The sequence below is a fragment of the Chlamydotis macqueenii genome, chromosome 22 (assembly GCF_036417535.1).
Source record: "Chlamydotis macqueenii isolate bChlMac1 chromosome 22, bChlMac1.mat, whole genome shotgun sequence".
Taxonomy (NCBI): domain Eukaryota; kingdom Metazoa; phylum Chordata; class Aves; order Otidiformes; family Otididae; genus Chlamydotis; species Chlamydotis macqueenii.
Genome location: NC_141577.1, coordinates 3,657,692 through 3,672,978, shown reverse-complemented (window position 1 = coordinate 3,672,978; position 15,287 = coordinate 3,657,692). Strand labels below are relative to the sequence as shown.

Below are 15,287 nucleotides of genomic sequence, written 5' to 3'. Positions count from 1 at the left end.
GTGCCTGAGCCTGATGTCCACGTGATACCTTGGACCTTCACGTTTTCACCTGGTAGAAAATGGATTGAGAGGAAAATAGCTGAATAAATCCCAAGCGGGTACGGTTCCCCCGTGTGTGAGGTGTACGGTACGGAAGGAGAGTGAGCTTCTCCTGAGGAATCAGGTCTGGCCTTCAGGAGCTGCTCGAGGCTTTCCAGAGTTAAACTGTGCCAACTGTGCCACCTTCCTCCAGGAGGTGGGAAGCCTTTCCCGGTGCTCCGGGTGGTGGCTATTCTCTTGGTGCCCTTCTTAAGAAGACCTTATGAAAACTATCAAATTGAAATCTCAGCGCTGTTCATTGCTTCCGTGGCTGTGTGGCAGCTCGCCATGCTTTCCCCATCTGTTTGGAGTGGGAATTTACATAGCGAGTCCCAGAAGGCTTTTGCTAATGTTTCAGGTTTCTCTGTGTTGAGTTTAAATAATTCATATTCTCTAAGGAAAAATATTTGAAGTAATTTAATGGACATAATTAAGTTTTTTCCCCCCTCTCACAGAAAGCAGGTCATTAGTCACTCTCTGTGGAACAGCGTCTGATGTCTGGTCAAATATCAGAAAATAGTTTTTAAGAGTTGAAAGTTTTTTGGTTTTTTTTTTTTGAGAGACTTGCATTAGCATAGCGCTAAGTGAATAACTTTAAAAGATTTCTGATGAAAGCATCTGGGGCTGCGGAAATTCTTCAACAAGGACAAAAGCCCTCAAGCTGGAGGCAGGTAAATATGGTGGGAGTTCGGGGATGTTAAAGCAGCCAGGGGATGGCACAGCAAATGTGGCTCTGCTGCCGTGGCCCTGTGGCGGTGGCTTTGGAGGGCTCAGCAGGTGTGAGTCTGCCGGATCCTCCTTGCCCGTGAAACTTCTTGGCCACGGTCTCCGTCGCAGCTGTTGTGGCTGTAAGAGGTTGGATCCCGAGTTTAAGGGCTGCTCTGGGAGTAGGGACAGCGGAGAGGGCCAACCTCCTGTCCCGTGCGAGGGGGCGGCTGGCAATTCTCCAGGATGTCTCAGGTGCCACTTCCCATCTTTGGGTCCTCTCCCTTATCCTTTGATCTTCTCCAAGGACTTTCTGGCCGCGCCTGCAGCGTGCGACGTGCTGGTGTCTGAAGTCAGTCGCCCGTTCACCCCGCTGACTGCCAGGGTGGCTGCGTATCCGGTGACACCATGAGGCCTGGCCAGCGGCTGGATCCGGTACGGATCCAAGGTGGGACTTAGGGCCAAGTGTGCGGCGTGGCTTCTTGGGTGTGTATCACAAGGAAATCAGACAGCAGACGTGAAGGAGAAGTTTCTCCAGGCCATCTCATGGCTGGGTACAACCCTCGGAAGCTGGGGCGCCCAGCCATGTCCTCCGCGGGGACTGGCCGGTGCCCTGGGGCCACGCTTGCCAGGCAGAGGGGCCGTTGGAGGCCCTCGGCCAGTCTGACCCCAGCCCAGCTGGCTGGGGGCGTGGGGGGCTTCGCGTTGCTGGCACCCTTGGTGTGGGGCTGGGGTCGGCGCCGCGGGCGGCAGCGGGCAGCGCTGGCGTGGGAGGCGCAGGCTTTTCTGCAGGATGAACGAGCTTTGTTTCTCGCTGAACTGGTGAAGCTACTTGAACTAAATCACAAAGCTACTGTCCTTGTAACCCTGATTTAAGTGCTGAAATCATCCTGCTGCTGAGAGAACATTTGTATCCTCTCACTGAAATTAGGACTAATGGGATTTACGGTACTGCTAATTACTGCTGCAAGAAAAGCCGAGCCTTTTTACTGTCCGTCTTCCACCGCTTCTCTGAAGAGACCCCGGCGCACTGACAGGCTTCCGTGGGTTTGCACGTTTCTGATGAATCATTTCGGTGACGGTTGAAATGCAGCCATCTCTAGGGTGGAACCCAGCATCTTTAGCATCTGTTTAACATCCACTCCCAAATAAGAGGAGAGATTCTGTCACTGGAAATGCGTTCAGACTGTTTCTGGTCTAATATATATCCACAGCCAGATGCTGCTCTGTGCTTACTCTGATCTTAAAACCGAGCTCCGGCAGATGCGCGGCGGGCAAGTGAGGAGTCCTGCTGCGCTGCGGATGATCACCTGTCCATCCCTGTTTTGTTTTCAGTAGGCTCCTCGGCACCATGGCTTTTCACCCTTAATTTTACCGGGCTTGAGCTGTGGCCCCTTCACGCCGTTTACTTTGCGGTGTATTGCGATAGCTTTTGTGTAAATGAAACCGTGATGTGGAGGATCTGCCTGACATTTGCTGTAAAGTTGTCTCTTTCTGCTTCGTCTTTTCCATCCAATCCCTTGTAATAGCTGCAAGGAGAATTTCAACAAAGCCCAAGGTTAATATTTACCAGCCAGATCTGTTGCAAATGAGACAACTTCAACCAGACATTGAATTAATATGATGGAGGCCAGTTTCCAAAAATAGCCGTCAGCCAGTCTTCTTTGACAGAAACGTAAATTTGTGCTGTAGCTGAGTTTCCTTCTCAATTTGTTTCCCTCTATTTCTGACAGCAGGAGCCAGCTGCGCGCTGCTGTTGTGCTGGAAGTGCCCCGTGCTCTGCTCGTGTTCACCGACATCGCCCGCGCAGGGCGGTCTGGCACCGCGCTCGTTCCGGTAGATGATGGTCTAATTAGCAGGTTGTATCCCTTGCCTATGTAGGGATGACGTTACCGAAACCAGTTTTAGGGATGAAATAGTTTCTAGTGCTTTGTCAAGATTTAAAAAATGCATTTTAAAGTGAATTTGATGTGGGGAGCTGCTGTTTGTGGCAGCCCGTGGGCGTGAGGAGCTGCTGCCAATGTCTACAGTGGCTGTTTGAAAAGGGGAATTAAGGAAATTCCCCTCTTTTCTGCATCACTGAATGGATTTTTGAGCATTGTGTTGGATTCAGCATGCCATGGACTGGATACGAGGAAGATTTACTGTATCTCACTTAGGGAGAAAGCTGGAGGAAATAATAGCCATTAGACTCATTTTTTTTCATAGAATCAATTAGGTTAGAAAAGATCATCGAGTCCAACCGTAGAACTGTTTTGCACCTTTGCTTGCAAAGCATTTTGGTCTTCTGATCTCTCCTGAAGAAAAGCTTCAAGGAGAGAGAGGGGAAAGGTGCTGCTGTTGTGGGATTTCTCCTTTTCCTACCCGCTTCACGCACACCGGTGATAAACCAGCGTGAGTTGCCAGGCTTGGCCAGGTGGATTTGAACCCTTTGTCCCAGCGTGTCAGGTATTCCTCTACATTTCTCTTGCACAGCTAACCTTTCAGCCGTCCTGCCTGTGCGCTTACATGGAAATGGGGCTTTCTGGGGAAATGGGGCTTTCTGAGGTCTGAAGGCACGGCCGAGGCACGCTCCGTGGAAGACCCCGGCGCACTGGGATGCTGCTGTGAGCCTGCGCCTGGGCTGTTTTTCCCCGGCTGCAGCCTGTGCTGGGCTCATCCCTGGCCGAAGGTACTGTGAGGGCTTTTCGAGGCGAGCTGGCGCGGCTGCGGGTCTCAACGTAGGGACGAGGTGAAAGGCACAGGTCAAGGCTCGTTAGAAGAAAGCAATCTGTGCTAATAGTAACTGCTAGTGACGCAAAACGTGGAGCACGCTCAACGCCGCGCAGTCGGCGGGAAATAACTTCTCTGATCCACTGTGGGATTTGTCAGACTGCTGAAAAACGGGGGATGCCAGACGGCAAGTCTGCTCTGCTCATCAGGTTGGGGTGCGTTATTAATCACTGTGATTGCCTGATGAATCTAACACTGTGTGTAGCATAATTATGCTTTATGGCAGCTTATAGTTGTTGCTGTTAATGAGGAGGCAAGATTTGTGACAGCACAGGCTGCATTCTAACTGCCCTCAACTGTTGCTGGTTTCTTAACCCGTTTTCAGCCCCCTGCCAGTAATTCCTTAGGGAGCTGTGCCTGTCCAAGCCGGCCGGGCTGCTTCCTTCTCCTCTGCCCGTTCTTCCTTCTGAAGTTCTCCCTGGAATTGGCTCTGGTGGGTGTTCTCCTCCTCTCACAGCCTCCGACGATGGCTTTGCTGTCCGGCTGGGCAGTCTCAGCGATTGCTTTCCTTGCGTCCTGCCGCGGATAGTATGTCGGGAAAGGCAGCGTTCTCTCTCCTGTGCTTGGCTTCTGGAGCGGTAGGGGAACAAGCAGATAAGCGAAGCATTTGGGAAGATGACCCTGCTTCTTGTGCTTAGTAGGTTTGTGGATAAAATCACAGCTATAAATGCTGTGAAATAGAGTCGTTTCTTCGTTGCTGCCAGGCGTTACTTGGATGTAAACTTGGTCAAGGTTATGGGTGAATATAAAAGGAAGTTCTGTAAAAAAAGAGGATTTGGATAAAGTCCTTGATTTTTCTTTTCCAAAGGGAAGTGCTACCATAGAGAAAGTGCTTGCTTTTTAAAAAAATAGTCTTTCAATTTGTGTCCTGTGGTAACTCTCCTGTTAGTGCTCACCTTTTTGCTGCTGAGCATCACAAGCTGAATGTGGGCAGCGAGTTTTCTTTGGTGTTGGACCCCTGCGTTTTGCCCTCGTCCACTGAGACTTCCCCAGTGAGCATAATTGCCTGGCTGCTGGCGTCGGATGGCAGTGCCTGTCTCTACTTGGGAGAGAGAAATACACTCGTCCGGTCCCCGTGCCCGCGGTGGGGAGGTGAGCAGGGATGCAGGTAGAGAGGGGGCTACACCAACGGCGGGAACCCCAGGCCGCTTTGGCAGAGGAGCACGTGCCCATGTGTCCTGGGCCGAACTTCTGCTTCGGGAGCCGGCAGCGCGTGGGCTGGGGTCCCGTGGGGCCGTGGGCAGCGGCCGTGCGTTGTCCTTGCTTCTGCCGATGAATTGCAGAGATCAACTTGAAAGAAAGAAGCCCCACAGCGGTGACCTGGCCCTGAGAGCTCCTGACACCATCTTTCTCTTAACGACAGCTGTGAGCGGGGCTCGTGTCCTTGTGCATCTCAAGGGCTGCGTCGCCGCCTGGCGCATCAGCAGCTCTGCGGCTGGTGATGCTCCGCTGTGGCTGGCGGCTCGGCGGGGCCGCGTGAGAGCGGTCTCTGGGTGCAGGCAAAGGCTGTGCTCCCTGCGGTCCAGGGATGCCCTCAGGGGTGGAAACGCGATGCCCTGCACCACCCCGAGTCCCTCCTGTTCTGGGAATCGGCCACTTCGCTTGCCTGGTCGCAGGGACGGGAAGGAGAGCATCTGAAGACCATATGAGCCGGACACCTCTCGAGCAGGCCATCTCTTTCTGGAAGTCGAGTGCGTGTGGGCTCTGCCTGGCTAAGGCTCGCTCTTGCCGAGCGCGAGTTTTGGGTGGGAAGTGGTGTTGGTAGGATGCTTTCCTGCTCATTGCATGTATGAAGGCATCATGTCACTACGCTGTCCTTAGATGGAAAATAAATAGTTCAATTGAAAGTCAGAGAAATTTAGAGTATTAAATTACAGTATTTTGTTATTTACTGCAACAATACCTCCTGAAGCCTAAGGTCTGCTTTTGTTTAAATACAAAAAGATGGATCCAAAGTACAGCGCTTGGGGCTTTGGATTTGTTTCATCTTTTATACATTAGCTTACAAACCTGTATGTGCTTCTGGAATTTATTTTATCTTCTGACTGATGCTTGAGTATTACGCATAATGAGTTTATTTTTTCTCCTGGGAGAAAGTAAGTTGCACAAAGCACCAGGTTTTACTTTCATGGCTGGTGCAGCCACCTGCATCCTGCGCAGATGCGCGCTGCGCTTGCGGGACGGTGCTGGTGCATCAGCGCTGGTCAGGGCTGGAGCCAGCCACTCCATGGCGGTAGCGGGATGGAAAAAGGGGGCTACACGTCAAGCGGGGGCTGCAGGAGTAAATCCATGCCTGCTGCTGAAGGAGTAATCGCTGAGGAAATTTATACTTCAGTTTCCTTTCTGACTTATGGTTTGGCTTTCTCCTCCTTGTCTTCTGGCAGGACATGGCTGGAGCACCTCTGTGACTGGGCAAAGTGGCAGTTTGAAGGCGTGGAGAGCTTTGTACTGAATGTACTTGGAGCGTCCGCCTCTGTCCGCGCGCTAGCAGGCTCCCTGGTAGCCGTTAACGCCTTACGGTAGACGCTGCTTTCCATCAGTCGTGCAAATGAGACGCCCATGTAAAATATGCTTTCTCTTCAGTCTCTTTGTGGAGTGATGATCAAGCTTGGAGATATTTATGATTCGGTATTGCATATTATATTGCTGGTTTACGGTGTGTCTGAAATAATTATGGCTATGGAAATTGTGGCAGAGCCAGACACAATTTACTCTATGACACTTAATTTTAGAGCAAACTACTCAGAAAATTACAAGCATCACAATTCGTTTGCAGAGTTCTTGTCTGGCTTAAGGTTACAGATCCCTGGCTGCTGGATGGGCTTGCTGGTTATCCTGTGGAAATACAGGGGGAAACGTATCCTGCCCGTGGCTAGGGGAGTTGGCGTGGGTTAAAGCACTTGGCAGGAGTAGGGTGCGATGGGGGTGCGGGTCGGTCAGCCCTTTGCAGGGAATAATTTGGTAGATACATTAGGGAACTGGAAGAGACCACAGTAAATTGCAGTTGGCTCCATGGATGAGCCTACTTTTGTGTGTCCTTGAGGAACGTTCCTGCATAAATAGCAGTGAGGCTCCATTCACTACTGCCAGAGCACTGAATTCAAGCAAATTATTTCTTTTGGATATTTCAAGACCGTCTTACTGAATATTCTCGGGTATTTAATTTACTTCTGGGCTAAATCACTGAATTTAATTTTGGTTGTTAAGAGCTCATTGTTGGAGATGCACAAACATCTAGCCTCTGGACACAGGTTTTCATTTCAGTGATCTTCAAATTGTTTAACAAGGACAAAAATTATAGAGTGTCCTAAAGGTTTCAGAGATGCTGGGAACATATTGGACTGTAAGCTGCTGAAAAGTATTATTGAAAACCAGGTTTTTTTTTTTTATATATGTTTGTGGAAGACAAGCTGCTTTTGAATTCTCTCGAGTGGCGCAGCCTGAAATACCCACCCTGGCAGGGAAGGCAGCGAGGTGAGAGGAGCTGGAGACGCGATCCAGTGCTCGTATCGATCGCTCCCTCGCACTGACTTTGTCCCTCTTGTACAGGCGCGGAGATTGGACACGATTTCTTTCCCTTCCTCACAGCGGAGCTCTGTAACGGCATCGCTCTCTGCCTGCAAGGTATTGATTACAGTTTTTGCAATAAGACAAGGCAAGATTGAAAACCCAGCAGGCAAGGGGGAGACAGGAGCCTCTCTATTACCCAAGGAGGTTTGTTGACAAGGCTCTTTCACCAGCTCAATACACCGCTGAAGCTTTATTCTGTCAGTGTGTTTGGCACAAGGTGCCCTGGTTGGTTTTGGGTGACTTGTCCTTGTCAGCTGACCCTCTGGGCTACCTGCTCCGATGCTGTTCTTTCCGTTCCTCCTTGGGACCGGCTGCCCTGTCCCTCCGGCTCCTCCTACGCGTCGATGAAACGTTTGGAGTGTAATAAACAGTGACTTCCTCGGCTTGATAATGGAATTTAGATGGAGGCTGGATGTGCCAGCCTGGCCTGGGAGGGGTCAGCAGTAGCTCCCGTGAGAGATGTGTTGAGAACAACTTTATATTTGATACGACTGATGGTAACAGAGGGTTTGTAGAGACACCAGAAATGGATGTCGGTGCGTCGCGTGTGCTGTTTACTGGTGGCCCGTGTCACGGGGAGCAGGGGACTTCTTCCCCTTGGCGCTGGAAGGGGCTGGTGCGGACCTGTGGTGTGCCTCGAGCTGCACGAGTCGCAGGAGCAGACACGTTTGTTCTCTGTGCTCCCGGGGTAAGCCCCACGTGCTCCAGGCAGAGGCCTGCCCCGCTGGAGGTGGGGGGCTCTGGCGGGGGGACTGGTGGGGAATTAACATTTCTCGAGTAAAACCCGACTGCCGTGCGGGAAGGACGGACCCCAGAAAGAGTGACTCCAAGACCCGGAGGGAGACCCCGGCAGAAGCCCAGGGCTGATGTGAGTGCAGAGGGGCTCGGAAGAGCGATGCTCCGGATCCCGCCCGTGTTGGGTGGAGGGGCGGACAGACCTGCCTGCGGGAAGCTCTCGGAGAAGCCGCTCTGCCCGGAGAGGGGTGGTTTCCAGTGTGGACACCAGCGCAGCAGAGACCCTGTTAAGTGTGATGTAGAGTTTTTTATTGTGGTTTTTTTTCACCCCATCCTATTTGGATGGTTCCAATTGCAAGTTTGACCATTGCTAGGTGTGGGCTGGATGCCAACCCAAGAGCTGGGGGGACCCGGTGCTCCGAGCCTGTCCTTCTCTGGGAGGGACTTTGGGGTGCCTCGAGCCCCGGGTGCTGTGCTGGTTCTCGCTGTGGCACCCCCTCGGCGCTGGCTGCTTGTTTTCCCTGGCTGATGTCTTTCCTAAATGGCGTTTTTATGAATGCCTACTTCAGCAGAGAAAATTAACACACGTTAAAAACAGATGAACTTTGTCAAATACAATTTCATGACAAAAAATGGAAAGGAATTGATTTTGGAAGACAACTGAGTTGTAGTGTTAATTATAAATGACTGTATAGGCGTTTTGGGTGAAACTGCGGGCGTTATTGATTCATGCTGGCACGCACGCGGCTCTGCCGCTCTCTGCAGGAGCTCAGCAACGTGAAAGAGTTCAATAGTGCTAACGCAGGCGGTGTCCTTCATGGCTTTTTTTCCTTTCTTCGAAGATTTCTGCAAGGTTTGTGGGTCAACAAGCTGACCTGAGACAGTTTGAGGAGAGGAAAAAAAAAAAAAGGCGGAACCCATCAAAAGCATTCAGACTAAATGCTGAGGAGGGTGCAAGGAAACCAACAAAGTCCAATATGAAGAAAATGGTACCAGCAACAGACACGGCCTTGCTGGAGCTCGCTGCTGAGACAGTGAACGCTTTCCATGGCCAGCGCGGGGTTTAGTCCTGCTCGTGCCCGGAGGAGCCGACCCAAGGCCGTGGCCTTCACCAGGCGCTGACGCTAGCGTGGACGTGCTTGTGCAGAGCTGTGACTGCGCTGTGTGCCCCTTCCCGTGCCCTCTGCCTGCAGCCAGGTCGCTGCTGGACCCTTCGCCCGGCTGCCCCGGGCTGGGTGTTGTGTCTCAGCGTGGTCACTCAACGGAACCTGCGCTGGTACATCCAGAATCGTTAACAGCACTTTCGTTAGGAATCGTGTGTCGTGGCGGTCCGTGTTCACATCCAGGTCTGGGAGGGGAATGGGGGGGGTCATGGCCGAAGGCGAGAGGAGGCCGTGCTGACGTCTGTCACTGGTTTTGTGCTGCTGTGCTGAGAAGCATCTCCCCAGCGTGGCACCCAAAATGGTCCGTAAAGCGTCCTCCTGATCTGCACTCCCGTGAGTCCTCTGTAGCGTAGCACAGCGTGACTGGAGAAGCAGGGAAGGGAGCACACCCGTGCACACATGTTTTTTTCAGCTATGGAGACGGGCAGGAAGTATGTTTGGTAGGTTTTGCCTGATTTTTGTGTTAACATCGAGATGAAGTTGTCTGGGTTAAGTAGCTTTATTCCAAGATCCGTGTTATGAAGCAATTTCAGCCTAGTATTTAATCTTCCATCTGCGCTCATCCTCTTAATATTTTATGCTAAGCCTCAGTATTTGCTTAAGTCTCAACCCCTTCCTCTCTGCAAAATGAAGATTTTTTTTTTAATTAGAAGAGACTTGTAAGCTGCAGGAAATGGATTTTTGGTTTTACTGGACCCTGCAATGTGTCAGGGGCAGTTTTGGTGAACGCTCCGATACTTCTGCTCGCATTTGTCTGTTAAAACCTGCCGGATAATTTACGGAACGTTTTGCAGCTGTGTTGTGCAGAGGAGCCGGACGCTCGCACAAGCCTGGGGAAGGACAAACAGCTTCAGGGCGTGAGCCGGCAGCGGGCCCAGCGGATCGACACCCTGCGTGGGTGCAGGAAAGTCACGTTGGAGGAGCAGTGATGGCCGAACGGCTGAGGGTCACGTAGCCAGGATGGAGCTGCAGAGCCTCTGCTCTGGCTTCCACCGTGGAAGCAGAATTTGCGTCTGCAGTGTGACCATCACAGGCTTCTCCCCAGAGCAGGCACTGGGGGGATGCTGCCCTTCCTCCCACAGCTGACGATGTCTGCAGCATCTCCTCCTGGGGCACAGCCACAGCTGCGTGGCCACCTGGTCCCCAGAGTGGGTGGCAAAGAAAGGGGAATTTCCTGTTAAACTTGCACAGTTACAGGATTGCACCTTTGCTTGCTCACCCAGGCTGTCTGCTCTTCTAAGGAAGATTGTCTTTTCCCCAGGAGGATTGTTGCTGGCAATGCAATTACGGTCAGAGGCGCGCTGCTCAGCCCTGCTCGCGATAAGATTGCACGTGGAAGCCATGGCTCTGTGGGAAGGGGAGATGCTCTCTGGACAGAAGCTTTGCGTTGAGCTTAGCTGCTCTGTGGGAGAACGCTAGTGGAGCAGCACCTGCCTGAGAGGCTGCAGGAAAAGGATTCGGTCTGCTCTCCCTTAGTTAAAAGCCAATTTTGTGTGTATGTGTGTGTAAACCTCAGAGCATTTGCAGAGGAAAGCTGTGAATCCTTAAGGGTCAACCGTGGTGATAGGACGAGGGGTAATGGTTTTAAAATAGAGGGAGGGAGATTCAGACTGGATATAAGGAAGAAATTTTTTACACTGAGGGTGGTGGAGCACTGGAACAGGTTGCCCAGAGAGGCGGTGGATGCCCCATCCCTGGAAACATTCCAGGCCAGGTTGGCCGGGGCTCTGAGCGACCTGATCTGGTTGGAGATGTCCCTGCTCATTGCAGGGGGGTTGGGCTGGGTGGGCTTTGAAGGTCCCTTCCAACCCAAACCATTCTGTGGTTCTAACTTCTGTCTCTGAGCAATCAGTGTGGTGGCTGGATCTCCAGAGACCCAAGCCCTGTTCTTGCTCCTGTTTGTCTTTTATGACTTTGTGCAAATCACACAGTTGTTCTGTCCCAGTTGCCTGCTTGTCAGTGTGGTTAATGTTTCTGTACTTCAAAAGGAAAACAAAGGTTAGCTTAATTGTTTGAGGTAGTCAACTGTTGCAGTGATGGGTATGGAAGTGCACAATGTAAAAGGCTGCTGACCAGCTGGTAAATACTGCCAGGGTGATTAATAACTGCATTTTACTGCTGCGTGCAAAATCTTGGCCATGCTTCACTTGAACAGTGACTGTGATCAACCCTGGAGCTTCCACAGCCTGTGTCCTGCGGGCAGGTTGTCCTGCTTGATGCACATAGCAAGTCACTTTTAGTTGCTGTTACCAATTAACAGACAAAGCTGCTCAAAATCTGGTGCCCTTTTGCTGGTTAATCAGGATTTCAGCCAGGGAGCTCTTCTGCCATTTTTAAGCCAAAACTTGTATTTTCAGCTAGCTGCAGCTTAGGAAATGTTGAGATCCTTGCTGGTGAAGGAGCAGCTTCAGCATCCTTGGAGCTGTGACTCCCAGTCCCTGGCTGGAGCGGAAGGTTGTGGCTAGGAGCTGGTGGAAAAACCTCATGGTGCCGTGGGATGGAGGTGTCTGAACTGCCTGCTGGGGAGGGAGAACTAAAGCTGTCCTGTGCTGGTTGAGTAGGAAACCATGCGTTTTTCAGCTCTGCATCCTCAGTTACCTCCGCTCTCCCTATGGCAAAGGCTGAGCCTGAGAGAGGATGTTGCACCTTTCGACAGAGCCGCCCGCTCTTGTCCGAGGAGCGGTGGCAGATGAGTCGGGAAGAGGAGCCCTTCTCGTGGGTGCATCGTGCCGGGTGATCCGCCGAGCTGCAGCACCCGTCAGTGTTGCTGCTTCTGCTGCTAGTCTGATCGCGTGTGCGTGCGGTGTTATATCAGGGAGGGAACACGTGCGCTCCGTCAGTGAAACGAGTGCGGCAGGCCTGGTGAACAGGGAGTAGCTTGTGTGGGCAGCGATGGTGGAGCTGGAGAGAGGCGGTTGATCCGTCTGACCCATCCAGCTGCTTCTCTTCGGCTCGAGGAGAATGCATCACTGAATTTTATTATTTAATAATTCCGTTGTGGTAGTATCAGAGGACAAGCAATAGGATAGAAAATAATGTACAAAAAAAAAAGAGAAGTTCATTCTGTAAATTGGTGGCCTGATCTTTCGAGAGCTGTCACATACCCACTGCAAAAACAAGCGCTGTGAAATGACAGGGACACCTAAACCAGCTGGGGACCAAGAGGAACACTTGTAGGATGAGGTGGAAGAGGGTGGGAGTTTATCTGAGAAAAGAACGGAGGTGCACACGGGATGCGTCATATGTTCTGGTCCAGTTTTGGTGTTCTCAAGTAAGATTCAGACAACCAAGGAACAAAATTAACAAGTAAGCCCACCGCCTGAGCTGCGCCCGGGCTCCTCGTGGGACGTGCTCACGCAGGCTTAGGCTGCCTGCGTCTCTGGGAAATGCAAATTGAGGTATTTTGTACAGTTATTAACTGACGTACCCTATAAACTTCTAGCTATTACAAAATGGGGAGGAACAGCCTGAATGATGCCTCTCATTGGAAACACTCAATTTCCTACGACGAGATGTCAAGTCTGTGTGCCTGTCGTGCTCGCCCCTAAATCAGAGCTGTGGCGGCAGCGTGCTCTGGGTTTAGTGCTCAAGTCCCATGAAGTTTGTAAACAAGATTGATTTTTCTGTTCTGCCTGACAGAGGGTGCGCGCAGGAGTCTCACGCCAGCGTTCAGGCTTTGATGCCGTAACGAGGTAGGCTTCTCCCCGCGGGGAGGGATGAGCTGGAGCTGGGGCGGCCGCAGGCGGAGGCTGCAGGCGACGTGCAGCACCCAGCCGTGAGCCCCCGTCCCGCTCTGCTCCCGGGGTGCGCGTCTGCCCGTGCCCTCCGGCCATGGGGAGAAGGGCTGGAGCTGTGGCCATGTGAGCCCCAGCTCACTTGGGTCTCTGCGGAGCTGGAAGGAAACGCTCGAGCGTTCGGGGAGGTGCAAACCGTGTCCCCCGCGTGCGGGGACTGTGGGATGTGGGGGTCTACCCAGTCTCTGCCTCTTCGCGGTGGTGCAGCAGGCGTTCAGCTCGCTGTTGGTGGCTCCTTCAGCAGTGACCTCCACGTGCTCGACGCTCGTGCTGGGTTTCTCTGTTCTGCTGGGATGTGCTCTCAGGCATCCGCTCCCTGGAAGCGGCCCTGCGCTGTGCGTGCGGGGCGTTGGGATCTCGAGCGGGCCGCTGGTGATGTTTCTGCCCTGTACTGTGGTCAGTGCTGCCTAACTGAAGGAAAAAGCAAACTATGTCTCCGTTATATGAATGTGACGCTAGTTTTGGTGTGGTTTCTCAGATATAAGGGGGAGCTGGAAGTTTTGGGAGTACTTTAAACATTTGCTAGGTTTTCCTGTTTTATCTAGCACCCTAGGTAGGGAATGCTATTTACTGTCCATCGTGGCTGACTGGCTTAATCTTACCTCTCTGTTGTGTTTTGTCAAGTCTGTGCTTTCAGCGGTTTTATTTATCGTGCAGACTGTGAGATGGGAGAGGAGAACGCAGAACCACAAGCTCTCTAGTCCCATGCTAACAGCAGCTGTTGCTGAGAGCTTGCAAGATCAAGGAGCAAACGTCAATTCTTCTTCCTAGAAACATACCGTTTCCTAGAAATCCCGTCTCCAGCACCTGTCAGGAGAGGATGCTCCAGCGCTCCGGCGGGCACTGACAGCCGGTGAAGGTGTCTGGGCCGCCCTTGCAGCCAGCGAGAGCAACGGGGACTTTTGGCACGCAGACTGTGCGAATGTCGCAGGCAGGCTGGGCAGACAAACGCCTGCGTGTCTCCGGTGACCGCTGCGGGGTCCCGGTGTCCAACTCGTCACCAGCTCGGCTGGCCGGAGCCCGCCGATAAGGCTGCGTTTTGTGTCTGGATGACCGCAGCATGTGCTAAAATGCTTTGTCTTGACTGGTTCAGCTAGGACAACCAGGAGCTGCCCAGGAATAATCTGCTGATTTTGGTTCTCTCATTTTCTAGAAAGTTTTGAGTTTTTAATTCTCCATTTTAACAATTTAACCTTTCTGTTTTGCTGTAGAAATGTAACACTGAGTCCACATCAGTTGGAAAGTTGCAATTTCCGTTCCAGATACGAGGAAGCCTCTTTTCCTTACGTGGGCATGACTGGAATGGAGGCCGCATCGGTTGCTTTTTGCGGGCTCTGCTTGCGCTGGGTGACACGACAGCTCCTTGTCTGGCAAGGAGCAAGGCTTTTAGGCAGCTCTTGAAAGGCTGTATCTGTTGGGTAGGAAAAGCAAGAATGTCTCATGTGCGTTGCTGCTCCCGGCTCTGCCAAGCCGCTGTCTGGGCAGGGGGATGAAGGGACGGCTGGGAGTACAAACCTCGGCCGCGGAGCTGCTGTCTCTCCCCACGTGTGACGGCAGGGCGCTGAATTTCTAAAGACCTTCTGGTAGATGAAATCACCTTCCCTGAAAAGTTCACCCGTTTTCAGCGTCCCGGGAAAGGATCCGCTCTGCCCCGTGCGGTGTCTAGTGCTTGTCCTCAGATCACAGCCGTAGCTGCCAGTTTTATATCATGCTAAAAAATAATGAACCGGAGCGAACTGGAATAATCTGCTTTAAAAGGAGCAGTCTCAGCAGCCAGCTCCTTAAAAATGATAAGAGAGGGGACTGCATTAGCGGAGCGTTCATCTCGGGATTTTACAAGTGCTTCAGTTTAAATATTCAGGGAGCTGCTGAAGGAGTAGCAGGCAGCAGCACCACGCTGAGAAGATGAAGAAGCTGAGCAAAACATGAGTGCTTCTCTTTGGCTTGAAACCCAGCTGAGCCAAACTACTGCCCCACGGGGTCACCGCTCGGCGCGGAGGGGCTGCCAGCCTGGGGCACCCCTGCGCGGGCGGGAGGTGTGCAGGGGCACCCAGCAGTGACAGACACACATTTGTTTGCTGGCTGCTTCCTTTTCAGATGTTTTAGGACCTTTGTTGTTGCTGTAAGGTAATAAGTCTTTCACGCAGAGCTGGGTGTCCTGCTCGGGGCATTGCTTGTAGGCTGCCTGCTGCTTGTCCTAAAGATCAAGCAAATCCTTGACCAGCAAGTGAGTTATGTGTTTGTGTATCAAAGGTACTTTTTAAAGGATAAGGGAAGCCTGTGCGTGACCTATAAAAACAAATTTATACTACTGTTCAACTTCAGTCCGTACCTCGCTGCCCGCAGTGATAAAGCCGTAGCTGCTGGTGACGTGGCCTTGGGGCTTGGGTTTGTACTTGAAACTCTGGTGACGGATGAGGTCTCCAACTTCTCCGTTTTCAATATTCCTCCCCTTCTGGGGTTGCTGCTG

The 15,287-nt window shown here is 52.1% G+C and overlaps 1 protein-coding gene across 1 annotated transcript in view; it reads left to right on the top strand.

Annotated features, from left to right (window-relative positions):
* EPHA10 (EPH receptor A10) overlaps positions 1–15,287 on the top strand; it is a 39,523-nt gene that overhangs the window by 4,061 nt on the left and 20,175 nt on the right. The window lies entirely within an intron of this gene.